Source organism: Caretta caretta, chromosome 1 (assembly GCF_965140235.1).
Source record: "Caretta caretta isolate rCarCar2 chromosome 1, rCarCar1.hap1, whole genome shotgun sequence".
Lineage (NCBI taxonomy): Eukaryota > Metazoa > Chordata > Testudines > Cheloniidae > Caretta > Caretta caretta.
This window is the reverse complement of record NC_134206.1, coordinates 138,362,977-138,374,293: the sequence shown is the minus strand read 5'-3', so window position 1 is coordinate 138,374,293 and position 11,317 is coordinate 138,362,977. Positions and strand designations below refer to the sequence as shown.

The 11,317-nt window shown below is 47.2% G+C and overlaps 1 long non-coding RNA gene across 2 annotated transcripts in view; it reads left to right on the top strand.

Moving 5' to 3' along the window:
* Positions 1–276: 276 nt before the first annotated feature.
* Positions 277–11,317, top strand: part of LOC142070527 (uncharacterized) — a 70,628-nt gene continuing 59,587 nt past the window's right edge. For both annotated transcript variants that reach the window (XR_012666388.1, XR_012666387.1), the window contains exon 1: positions 277–471. This is a non-coding gene — a long non-coding RNA (uncharacterized LOC142070527). The remainder of the gene's footprint in view (positions 472–11,317) is intronic.

The window sequence follows — 11,317 nt, the reverse complement described above, 5'->3', positions numbered from 1 at the left end:
GGTCTGTGAAGTCAGTGGGATTCCACATGGGAGCAGGGGGTCTGCACCAGCAAATTCCAGTGCTGTAGTAGGGCAACAGCATAAACCAAAGGCTTGATCCAGTGCCCACCAAAGTCAAAGGAGACTTCAATTGAATTCAATGGCCATTGGATTAGGTCCAAGTGGATGTGATATAAATAGTAAACCCCTCTTGATGGGAAGATTTCACCACTGAGCATCCTGTCTCATTTCAAATTCTTTCCTGGCTGACTAACCTACAGACAACCACAAAAAATCTTGCTTGCTATGTCAGGAGGATACTGAGTGGGGAGCACACTGAGCATGCTCATTTCTTCCTCTTAGCTAATGGAGGAATAATGCTACCTCCCTCATATCTGGCTGGGCTTTCCCTCTGGGAAGAGGCACTCTTTGCTGATCACATAATGCTGCTTTGCATCACTGCTATGGAGAGAAAAGTACATACCTGGAGTGGTGAGTAAACTCCTTACCTATGTGGACTGGCATGGGGAAGCTATAAACAATCACTGGAGTCCATTCATGCTCTGCTGTGTTTGAGCTTGTTGTTCTCTAGAACAGTTTTAAGGTATCTGAAGTATCATCTAGCCATGTCCCCACTTAATCGCCATGCAGAGAGCCTTAAACATCCTACCACCTGAATTCTAGCAGAGGCCCATCCTGACTTTCCCTTTTCCACCAGCAATGCTGTTGCTGCAAACAACTGGACACTTTCCCTATCTCTTGGATATCTATAACGCAGCCAGAGGGATGTGTAAGTAACTGAATTGTGGATGTGGAGAAGGAGTAGGGGCTTTGTAGGAGTACTGTGGCTACTTTCTACTTTCTATATTGAATTCTTGCGTATTTGTCCTCTGAGCCACTCCCTAGGTATGATCTCACCTGCCCTTTACAGGAGTCATAAAATGTCATGCCAAGTTTATCATCTCTTTTACATAATCAAGGACCTTTGATTTTAAAATTCAACATTTTGATTATTTCAGTTGATATATTACAGTGAATTAAATGTCAAGTACTCTAGGTCTCATAATAGCACCTGAAAGGAGCTGGCAGACGGGTAGCCACTTAATAAGCACAGGGCCGGCTTGTTTGTAATTACTGTTTTAATGCGTACTATCTAAGGAATTAAATGCTATGGTGATGGGTGCTATGGGAACCCTTGGTGATACAAAGATTAAAATTCCAGTTAAGGCCAGATCCTCAGTTGGTGTCGTTTCACTGAAGTCAGTGGAGCTTTGCTATTTACAGCAGCTGAGGATCTGCCGCTTGGGGTTTTTGTTTTTGTTTGGTTTAATAGTTAACCTGCCACCAGTGCCGAAGAATGCTCTTTTTCCTTTTTTGGCAATCTGTTCCAGAAAGTGTCTAATCAAAGTCTTCAGTCTTGCAAAAGAGAGTTAACAGAGTCAGCTTCAGCCCCTGAGTTGCCACATGACGCCAAGCTATTTTCTTTTTCCAGTTGCTTAGAGCACCTATGCTATCTCCCATAGCTCTTTCCATTAGTCAAGTAGTTGTGGCTTCCTCTTACCTACCCTGAACGGACACTGAAACTGGGACTACAGAGGCAGTTGCTCCTGAGTAGGGAAAACAAGCAGTGCCTGCCCTCTCTGGGTTGCCTGCGGGAGTCCAGTCATTGAGAGCAGGTTGGTGAGGGCAAGGAAGGTGAGAACTTGGGAAACATGGCCCTGCCTCCTCACAAAAGTACTAACTGTAACAGTATATTTCTCTAGGAGGAAGAGGAATACATAGGGTACTCTTCTTCCCCCACCATCCCGGGAAAGTTTACAGGTTCATTCCCTTCTCCTTCCTCCTGAGCCTGCAGGCCAGAGAAAATGACGAAATGAGGCCAAGTGCAGCCCCGCTCCTGGAGAGGCTCTGCCTCTGTGCTGCCCCCTGCCTTTCTTGTATTGCCTCCAGCAGCATTAAGATCATCAAGAGAAGACACAGCAATCTGAATTTAGGTTGGCAGGAGGGTGGCAACCCAATCTGGGGCTGAGAGGGGAAACAAGGAAGAGGAAACCACTCTAAGAGCTTGTCTTCAGTGACTTATTAGCTCATGGTATAGCTCAAGTTTGACCGCTAACCTGGCTCCCACCCACGCACACAAATCTCTAGCTCAGGGTAAGTGGAGATTTAAGTTTGAGCTACATTGCCTGCTGGGGGGAGGGGGTTAGAGCACAAGTGCTGCTGATGCTCCTGCTAGTCATTAGAACTGGTCGGAAAAATTCCCATGAGATAGTTTTTCATCAGAATTTACTGAATCGTTGAAATCAAAATGTTCTGTGGAGACTATTCGCTGCTGATGAAGTTTCCTGAGACGCAGGCAGCTTTCGAAACTTCGAATGGAAACCTGCCTGGTTTCCTGCCAGTTTACCCACCCAGCTCCTTAGCAGCCTGAGTGTATCTGAGCCTGGGACCCCGGGGTTTCCAGAGTCTGGCTCCAGGGTAGACACCCAGCCAGACTGCTCAGGAGTCATGGATCCTATGGCTTTCCCTTTCTGGAGAATTTTGAAGGTTTTGGTTTTTGTTCCTAATTGGAGTGAAACCAAATTTCAAAGTCCTGAAACCCGCCATGAAGCAGAATGACCTGTCTCTGCCCAGGTCTAGTATTAATGCACTGGGGGTGTGGCATCTTGAGTTACAACAACTCATCAGCGGCTAAGTCAGTCTCTGGGTATAGCTTGAATGTTATTTCGCAGTAAATATCACTCTCACTTGAGCTAGGGGAGATCCAGCAGAGTACTAACTTGAACAGATGGTTGCAGTGAAGACAAGTCCTAAGTGCAGGAGGAAGAGAAGAATATAGGAGTAGAAGCAAGGGAGAGGAGGAGCACAGCAATAAAACAGCTGTATACAAGAAATAGGAGATAAATCCCCATTCAGATCATCGTTTGGGCCCAGATTTTAAACTTCCCACTGAACTGAGGGTTACTGGAGTTTGGACGTCTGACTTGGACCTTTATAGCGAGAAGCCCTAGATACAAAATTTTGATCTGCATTTTGAACCTTAGCTCAAAATATTGCAGATAATTTCTAGCCCTATAAAGAAAATCTTATGGCTTCAGAAACAGGCTTGAGTAGAAAATTTGGCATTCTGCCTTCTGGAGTCTACATTCTCTTGTGTCTGCTATCTTCTGTAGATTTGCCACAGACCCCAACCATTTTAGGCTCTCTTTGGCTTTCTTTCTATCTCCCTATCTGCCTGTGTCAATTTCTCTAGTTCTTTGTTAGGCATCAAATCATTACTTGGGTTTAAGAGAAAAAGAAAAAAAAAAGAGAGGACATATGAGCCATATCCATCCCTGGAGAAACTTCACTAAGGTCGGTGGAGTTAAACAACTGCTGAATTTGGCCATATGGGTTGTCATAAATATAAAGGGAAGGGTAAACCCCTTTGAAATCCCTCCTGGCCAGGGGAAAGCTCCTCTCACCTGTAAAGGGTTAAGAAGCTAAAGGTAACCTCGCTGGCACCTGACCAAAATGACCAATGAGGAGACAAGATACTTTCAAAAGCTGGGAGGAGGGAGAGGGACAAAGGGTCTGTGTCTGTCTGTGTGCTGCTCTTGCCAGAGACAGAACAGGAATGGAGTCTTAGAACTTTTAGTAAGTAATCTAGCTAGGTATGTGTTAGATTATGATTTCTTTAAATGGCTGAGAAAAGAATTGTGCTGAATAGAATAACTATTTCTGTCTGTATATCTTTTTTGTAACTTAAGGTTTTGCCTAGAGGGGTTCTCTATGTTTTGAATCTAATTACCCTGTAAGATATCTACCATCCTGATTTTACAGGGGGGATTTCTTTATTTCTATTTACTTCTATTTTTTATTAAAAGTCTTCTTGTAAAAACTGAATGCTTTTTCATTGTTCTCAGATCCAAGGGTTTGGGTCTGTGGTCACCTATGCAAATTGGTGAGGCTTTTTATCCAACATTTCCCAGGAAAGGGGGGGTGCAAGTGTTGGGAGGATTGTTCATTGTTCTTAAGATCCAAGGGTCTTTTAAAAAGGAAAAGGAAATTTTTTTTCTTTGGAAAGAAAGTCCAGAAAGCAGCTTTGAAACTGAAAGCAGCTTGGTTTCTCTCTCCTTTGTGGCCAAGCAGAGACAAAAGGGGATTATCTTGTGAATTGCAGGTTTTTTTGCCTGGAGGCAGGGTACTTAACTCCTGCAGGGAAATTCACAGTCTTCCAACCCATTGTTTTTTTTTTCTTTTCTTCCTAAAAGTAAATAGGGGGTGTGTGTTCTACCCATTTGCTTTTTCTTTGGGCTGGGTAAGCAGGTTTCCAAGCAGTTGGAGGTTTTTTGCTTTAATTTGGGCCCAGAGCAGAGACAAGGGAATTGTCTTTTTCTATAGGCTGACAATCACTATCAGAGAATAGGTATTCTATTCCAGCACAGCAAAATTTTACAGCCAAGTTTTGTTTGTTTATTTCTAAACCTCGGGTGTAAAGTTAGTTAAAAACAGAGAGGTTAGAATGACCAAATCCTCAGCTCGACTACAGCTGGAATTAGCCAAATTTCAGGCTGAGGAAAGACAAAGGGAACATGAAAGACAGATAGAACTCATGCAGCTGAAGAAGGAACAAGAAATGGAGGCAAGGAAGCATGTGGAGGAGGAGAGGGAAAAAGAGAGGAAGCATGTGGAGGAGATGGAGAGGATAAAGGCCCAGCAGAATATACCAACAAACCCTAGCAATCCTTCTCCAGGTACCACTTCCCATCCCAGAAAGTTCCCCACCTACAAGGCAGGTGATGATACTGAGGCCTTCTTAGAAAACTTCGAAAGGGCCTGCCTTGGGTACAACATCTCTACTGACCAATACATGGTAGAGCTGAGGCCGCAGCTCAGTGGACCCTTAGCTGAGGTGGCAGCTGAAATGCCTAAAGAACACATGAACAAGTATGAACTGTTTAAATCCAAGGCGAGAGTCAGAATGGGGATAACACCCGAGCAGTCTCGTCGGAGGTTCAGAGCCCTAAGGTGGAAACCAGACATGTCATTTACCCGACATGCCTACCACATTGTGAAACATTGGGATGGCTGGATATCAGGAGCAAGTGTTGAATCTCCAGTAAATTTGCCCTTCCTAATGCAAATGGAACAATTCTTAGAGGGTGTTCCTGAGGAAATAGAAAGATACATCCTAGATGGGAAACCCAAAACTGTAATTGAGGCAGGAGAGATTGGAGCCAGATGGGTGGAGGTGGCAGAGAAGAAGAAAACTGGTCGCAGTTGGAGCGGAGACCAGAAGGGACCACCCCAGACCACACCCTATTACCGGGGGCCGCCCAAAGCCCCACCTACCTCCCAAAGAGCCCTCCAGACCCCTTATCGTCCCACCACCCCGTTCTCCAGCAACCCTCCTCGCCCCAGTGACCCGTCAGCTGGACGATGTTTTAAGTGTAACGAGCTGGGGCATGTAAAGGCCAACTGCCCCAAGAACCCCAACAGATTACAGTTCATTGCACCGGAATCACACCAGAGGTCCACAGGCCCAGATACCTCCCAGATACCCTTGGAGCGGAGGGAAACTGTGAGTGTGGGCGGGAAGAAGGTCACCGCGTGGAGGGACACCGGAGCACAAGTGTCAGCTATCCATGCTTCCTTAGTGGACCCCAATTTAATCAACCCAGAGATCCAAGTGACGATTCAACCCTTCAAGTCCAACTCTTTCAATTTGCCTACAGCCAAGTTGCCTGTCCAGTACAAGGGCTGGTCAGGAATGTGGACTTTTGCAGTCTATGATGATTATCCCATCCCCATGCTGTTGGGGGAAGACTTGGCCAATCATGTGAAGCAGGCCAAGAGGGTGGGAATGGTCACCCGCAGCCAGGCTAAACAAGCCGTGAGGCCTAGCTCTGTTCCGGAAACTTCTATCAGGACCCAGTCAGAGGTGATGGACCTGGACCCCAGGCCAATGTCTGCAACAGCAGTAGTGGATCCAGTCCCAGAGACCCAGACGGAACCAGTCCCAGAACCGGAACCAGCCGAACAACCAACACCAGACCCCGTGTCAGCACTGAATCCAGTACTTGCAACCTCAACACCAGAGGGCCCCACCGAACCTGAACTGGCAGCAGCCGATAACCCGACCCAAGAGGCTCAGCCGGAGCCTGAATCCCAACATAGTGCACCAGCGGAGAGCGGTTCACAGTCAACAGAAACAGCTCCATCCCCTATATCGCTTCCAGAGGGACCAAGCCTAGGTCCACAATCCCATGAGGAACTGATGTCTCCAGCATCAAGGGAACAGTTCCAGACCGAACAGGAAGCAGATGAAAGCCTCCAGAGAGCTTGGACGGCGGCACGGAGCAACCCACCGCCTCTCAGCTCTTCTAATCGATCCAGGTTTGTTGTAGAAAGAGGACTTTTATACAAGGAAACTCTTTCTGGTGGACACCAGGAAGACTGGCATCCTCAGAGACAGTTGGTAGTTCCAACTAAATACCGGGCCAAGCTCTTGAGCTTAGCCCATGATCACCCTAGTGGCCATGCTGGGGTGAACAGGACCAAAGACCGTTTGGGGGGGTCATTCCACTGGGAGGGAATGGGCAAGGATGTTTCTACCTATGTCCAGTCTTGTGAGGTGTGCCAAAGAGTGGGAAAACCCCAAGACCAGGTCAAAGCCCCTCTCCAGCCACTCCCCATCATTGAAGTTCCATTTCAGCGAGTAGCTGTGGATATTCTGGGTCCTTTTCCGAAAAAGACACCCAGAGGAAAGCAGTACATACTGACTTTCATGGATTTTGCCACCCGATGGCCGGAAGCAGTAGCTCTAAGCAACACCAGGGCTAAAAGTGTGTGCCAGGCACTAGCAGACATTTTTGCCAGGGTAGGTTGGCCCTCCGACATCCTCACCGATGCAGGGACTAATTTCCTGGCAGGAACTATGAAAAACCTTTGGGAAGCTCATGGGGTAAATCACTTGGTTGCCACTCCTTACCATCATCAAACAAATGGCATGGTGGAGAAGTTTAATGGAACTTTGGGGGCCATGATACGTAAATTCGTAAATGAGCACTCCAATGATTGGGACCTAGTGTTGCAGCAGTTGCTCTTTGCCTACAGAGCTGTACCACATCCCCGTTTAGGGTTTTCCCCATTTGAACTTGTATATGGCCGTGAGGTTAAGGGGCCATTGCAGTTGGTGAAGCAGCAATGGGAGGGATTTACACCTTCTCCAGGAACTAACATTCTGGACTTTGTAACCAACCTACAGAACACCCTCCGAACCTCTTTAGCCCTTGCTAGAGAAAACTTACAGGATGCTCAAAAAGAGCAAAAAGCCTGGTATGATAAACATGCCAGAGAGCGTTCCTTCAAAGTAGGAGACCAGGTCATGGTCTTAAGGGCGCTCCAGGCCCATAAAATGGAAGCATCGTGGGAAGGGCCATTCACGGTCCAGGAGCGCCTGGGAGCTGTTAATTATCTCATAGCATTCCCCACCTCCAACCGGAAGCCTAAGGTGTACCATATTAATTCTCTAAAGCCCTTTTATTCCAGAGAATTAAAGGTTTGTCAGTTTACAGCCCAGGGAGGAGACGACGCTGAGTGGCCTGAAGGTGTTTACTACGAAGGGAAATGTGCTGGTGGTGTGGAAGAGGTGAACCTCTCCATGACCCTTGGGCGTATGCAGCGACAGCAGATTCAGGAGCTGTGCACTAGCTACGCGCCAACGTTCTCAGCCACCCCAGGACTGACTGAACGGGCATACCACTCCATTGACACAGGTAATGCTCACCCAATTAGGGTCCAACCTTACCGGGTGTCTCCTCAAGCTAAAACTGCTATAGAACGGGAGATCCAGGATATGTTACAGATGGGTGTAATCCGCCCCTCTGAAAGTGCATGGGCATCTCCAGTGGTTCTAGTTCCCAAACCAGATGGGGAAATACGTTTTTGCGTGGACTACCGTAAGATAAATGCTGTAACTCGCCCAGACAACTATCCCATGCCACGCACAGATGAACTATTAGAGAAACTGGGACGAGCCCAGTTCATCTCTACCTTGGACTTAACCAAGGGGTACTGGCAGGTACCGCTAGATGAATCTGCCAAGGAAAGGTCAGCCTTCATCACACATCTCGGGCTGTATGAATTTAATGTACTCCCTTTTGGGCTGCGAAATGCACCCGCCACTTTCCAAAGACTTGTAGATGGTCTCCTAGCGGGATTAGGAGAATATGCAGTCGCCTACCTTGACGATGTGGCCATATTTTCGGATTCCTGGGCAGACCACCTGGAACATCTACAAAAAGTCCTTGAGCGCATAAGGGAGGCAGGACTGACTGTTAAGGCTAAGAAGTGTCAAATAGGCCTAAACAGAGTGACTTACCTTGGACACCAGGTGGGTCAAGGAACTATCAGCCCCCTACAGGCCAAAGTGGATGCTATCCAAAAGTGGCCTGTCCCAAAGTCAAAGAAACAGGTTCAATCCTTCTTAGGCTTGGCCGGTTATTACATAGAATCATAGAATCATAGAATATAAGGGTTGGAAGGGACCCCAGAAGGTCATCTAGTCCAACCCCCTGCTCAAAGCAGGACCAATTCCCAGTTAAATCATCCCAGCCAGGGCTTTGTCAAGCCTGACCTTAAAAACCTCTAAGGAAGGAGATTCTACCACCTCCCTAGGTAACGCATTCCAGTGTTTCACCACCCTCTTAGTGAAAAAGTTTTTCCTAATATCCAATCTAAACCTCCCCCACTGTAACTTGAGACCATTACTCCTCGTTCTGTCATCTGATACCATTGAGAACAGTCTAGAGCCATCCTCTTTGGAACCCCCTTTCAGGTAGTTGAAAACAGCTATCAAATCCCCCCTCATTCTTCTCTTCTGCAGGCTAAACAATCCCAGCTCCCTCAGCCTCTCCTCATAACTCATATGTTCCAGACCCCTAATCATTTTTGTTGCCCTTCGCTGGACTCTCTCCAATTTATCCACATCCTTCTTGAAGTGTGGGGCCCAAAACTGGACACAGTACTCCAGATGAGGCCTCACCAATGTCGAATAGAGGGGAACGATCACGTCCCTCGATCTGCTCGCTATGCCCCTACTTATACATCCCAAAATGCCATTGGCCTTCTTGGCAACAAGGGCACACTGCTGACTCATATCCAGCTTCTCGTCCACTGTCACCCCTAGGTCCTTTTCCGCAGAACTGCTGCCTAGACATTCGGTCCCTAGTCTGTAGCTGTGCATTGGGTTCTTCCGTCCTAAGTGCAGGACCCTGCACTTATCCTTATTGAACCTCATCAGATTTCTTTTGGCCCAATCCTCCAATTTGTCTAGGTCCTTCTGTATCCTATCCCTCCCCTCCAGCGTATCTACCACTCCTCCCAGTTTAGTATCATCCGCAAATTTGCTGAGAGTGCAATCCACACCATCCTCCAGATCATTTATGAAGATATTGAACAAAACCGGCCCCAGGACCGACCCTTGGGGCACACCACTTGATACCGGCTGCCAACTAGACATGGAGCCATTGATCACTACCCGTTGAGCCCGACAATCTAGCCAGCTTTCTACCCACCTTGTAGTGCATTCATCCAGCCCATACTTCCTTAACTTGCTGACAAGAATACTGTGGGAGACCGTGTCAAAAGCTTTGCTAAAGTCAAGAAACAATACATCCACTGCTTTCCCTTCATCCACAGAACCAGTAATCTCATCATAGAAGGCGATTAGATTAGTCAGGCATGACCTTCCCTTGGTGAATCCATGCTGGCTGTTCCTGATCACTTTCCTCTCATGTAAGTGCTTCAGGATTGATTCTTTGAGGACCTGCTCCATGATTTTTCCAGGGACTGAAGTGAGGCTGACTGGCCTGTAGTTCCCAGGATCCTCCTTCTTCCCTTTTTTAAAGATTGGCACTACATTAGCCTTTTTCCAGTCATCCGGGACTTCCCCGGTTCGCCACGAGTTTTCAAAGATAATGGCCAATGGCTCTGCAATCACAGCCGCCAGTTCCTTCAGCACTCTCGGATGCAACTCGTCCGGCCCCATGGACTTGTGCACGTCCAGCTTTTCTAAAAAGTCCCTAACCACCACCTCTATCTCCACAGAGGGCTGGCCATCTCTTCCCCATTTTGTGATGCCCAGCGTAGCAGTCTGGGAGCTGACCTTGTTAGTGAAAACAGAGGCAAAAAAAGCATCGAGTACATTAGCTTTTTCCACATCCTCTGTCACTAGTTTGCCTCCCTCATTCAGTAAGGGGCCCACACATTCCTTGGCTTTCTTCTTGTTGCCAACATACCTGAAGAAACCCTTCTTGTTACTCTTGACATCTCTGGCTAGCTGCAGCTCCAGGTGCGATTTGGCCCTCCTGATAACATTCCTACATGCCCGAGCAATATTTTTATACTCTTCCCTGGTCATATGTCCAACCTTCCACTTCTTGTAAGCTTCTTTTTTATGTTTAAGATCCGCTAAGATTTCACCATTAAGCCAAGCTGGTCGCCTGCCATATTTACTATTCTTTCGACTCATCGGGATGGTTTGTACCGCACTACAGCCAAATCGCTGCCCCACTGACAGACCTAACCAAAAAGAAACAGCCAAATGCTGTTCAGTGGACCGGAAAGTGTCAGAAGGCCTTTAACAAGCTTAAAGCGACACTCATGTCTGACCCTGTACTAAGGGCCCCAGACTTTGACAAACCGTTCCTAGTAACCACAGATGCGTCCGAGCGTGGTGTGGGAGCAGTTTTAATGCAGAAAGGACCTGATCAAGAATTCCACCCTGTAGTGTTTCTCAGCAAAAAACTGTCTGAGAGGGAAAGCAACTGGTCAGTCACTGAAAAAGAATGTTACGCCATTGTCTACGCTCTGGAAAAGCTACGCCCATATGTTTGGGGACGGCGTTTCCACCTGCAAACCGACCATGCTGCACTGAAGTGGCTTCACACCGTCAAGGAAACTAACAAAAAACTTCTTCGGTGGAGTTTAGCTCTCCAAGATTTTGATTTCGACATCCAACACATCTCAGGAGCTTCTAACAAAGTGGCTGATGCACTCTCCCGTGAAAGTTTCCCAGAATCAACTGGTTAAAATCGTCCTTGAGATGTGGAAAATATTGTTAGTCTTTATGTACTTGGTAGTATATTTAGAGATGCATGTGTCTTATTAACTCTGTTTTCCTAGAGCTCCAGGAAGAAATCCCAGCCAGTGTTTCACCCTAGCTGAGATTTGGGGGGCGTGTCATAAATATAAAGGGAGGGTAAACCCCTTTGAAATCCCTCCTGGCCAGGGGAAAGCTCCTCTCACCTGTAAAGGGTTAAGAAGCTAAAGGTAACCTCGCTGGCACCTGACC